The sequence below is a fragment of the Oratosquilla oratoria genome, chromosome 8 (genome assembly GCF_046742065.1).
Source record: "Oratosquilla oratoria isolate Oo_2021 chromosome 8, ASM4674206v1, whole genome shotgun sequence".
In the NCBI taxonomy this organism is placed as follows: domain Eukaryota; kingdom Metazoa; phylum Arthropoda; class Malacostraca; order Stomatopoda; family Squillidae; genus Oratosquilla; species Oratosquilla oratoria.
Genome location: NC_134784.1, coordinates 42844171 through 42846670, shown reverse-complemented (window position 1 = coordinate 42846670; position 2500 = coordinate 42844171).

Below are 2500 nucleotides of genomic sequence, written 5' to 3'. Positions count from 1 at the left end.
TTTTCGATCATCTCTGGCTGCCCGCCTCCGCTGACTCATAACAAAACACCATGAATCAAATATCACCTGCACAATGGCGTGACCTGAAATAACCCAAAATATGGCGCTAACAAAACAAACAGAACTTCAGTTATGAAAAAGGACTGAAACCAGAATAGAAAGGAATAAGTATGACACAAGAACAATGGCAGAGGCATTCATTACGGGCGAGCCCTTACAATGGGACCGCTGCTCTTTTGCGGATGGCTGGGGTGCGTAGGGCGACTGTTGTAAGGGGTAGAGGAAGGAAGGAAGGTGGAGGGGAAGGGATGTAGGAGGAAAGTATTGGAAGGGCCGTGGATTGGAGAAACCAATGTGTAGAAGAAATATATAGGAGAGGAAGAAGAGAGCAGGCAAGGATAATAAAGAAGGATAGAGAGAGAAAAGGGATGGGAAGTAAAAAAAAAAGGAGAAACAGAAGATAACAGAAGAGGCAATGGAAGAGGAAATAAAAAATGGTAATAGAAGGGATAAGAGAACCTAGGAAATGGAGAGAACAACTATATATATAATTGTTTTGTGTAGACATAGAATATAGAAAACGGGGATAGTTCGACATGGTAACGCCCTGTCTAACTGTGGACAATCACATTCAGCAGAGGAGGAGTCACCTAATGGGAGATATCATGAAAATGAAGTGAGACTCTACAGCTGTACAAAAAGTGAAGGAAGAGCTGTAGTGGACATCGGGTGTTAGAGTCGAAGTATAAATAGTGGAAGTAGTAGGAGCGAGCAGGTGAAGATTATAACAAACATGACGAAAGGTTAGGATATATAGAGGTATGATAAATTCAGAATGGTCCCACACAATAAACATTCAAAATGAACACAAGACGTCAAATCCAAACACCACAGACGTCGATATGATAAAGCATATAACTGGAGATATAGGGTATAGGTTGAAACTGAAAAATGTTAGATTTGAAAATGTAATAAGGAAGGACGTACAGTCAATTAAAACACCCCTTTGGGTTCGCAGTCCTTGGGACCAAGAAATGAGTATGTTATGGAGATTTAGCTCATATCTGAAGATTTTATGATTTAGTAACCTATTTTGCAAATATATTACTCTTTTCAAAGACTACAGAAGCAACTTTTTGTAGCTGCAACTTCCAAACTTCTCATAATGTTAGATTCACACTAGAAAGCGCTGAAATATTTGTAAAATATGTGGGTAGAAACAACTTGGCCAGCCTTGTAGTAAATGCATGGAATAAAATTCCTGCAGAGATAGTGTAATGTCGTACAGTTTGAAGTTTTAAGATGCATTTATATAGACACCTAAGTAATATGCTGTAATGCATGCCATTTATTTTATTTATTTATTCATTGTTATTTATCTGTTTATTTATTTAATTTCTTACTTGATATTTATCATGAATTATTATTATTTATATGATTGTTTATCATCTATCATTATCTATTTATTTATTTTAATTATTTTTTAAACTTCTTGTACAGGCAGTGGAATGTAGTACAGTTTGAATTTTTAAGATTCATTTAGATAGACACATAAGCAATATGCTGTAATTCCTGCCATATATTTCATTATATTTGTTTATCTATTCATTTTTATTTATATGTTTATTTACTTAATAGCTTTTTATTTGATATTTATTATGAATTGTTATTATTTATATGTTTGTTATGATCTTTTTGTTCATTTATTTATTTACGTATTTATTTACCTATTTATTTATTTATCTATTTATTATTTTTTCGTATCCGACCTAGTTATGTAGCAAAAGAGCGGCTGTCAGCATGCTCTCCCTTTGTAGTCCTTATTACAGAGAGTTTTTCCATCAGAAATGCCTCCACTTACAAGCTAGTCAATGTCCGCATCGAAAGTGGCAGCATATCTTGCTGCAGAGTATTGTCTACCTAGTTTTCTATAACACTCATTATCTTTATCGAATAAGAAAATCACGTACCATGTGACTGTACTAATGATTCTATGACCACTGGTCATGGGAAAACTCAAACAAGAGCAAAGAATCAGGTGAGAAATCTCGTATGATAATACCTTGTGAGGTGCACACTCATGAGATACCGTTTCACGTGAGTACGTGAAGGGGACTTGGCATGAGAAAACGCTTCACGAATCGACATATCACGGGATGACCTTTAGAGCTGGACGTCTCAGAAGAGGCAACACCCACAATGACAACATATAAAGGAAGTTGGAAATGATCATTCGGTTTAAACTTCAATATATTTTTTACCAAAGAAAATAAACCAGTCACTGAATAAAATATAAATAACAGGAATATCTTACTAAATATACACTGTATGTGTGTGCATATATATATATATATATATATATATATATATATATATATATATATATACATATATATGTATATAAGTTGAAGGGAGGAGAGAAATTAACAGAAGCAAAGTAAGAAAGGTAAAGGAGAAAAGAGAATAAATGTAGAGCGGGGAGTTGAAGGAGAGAAGGGGA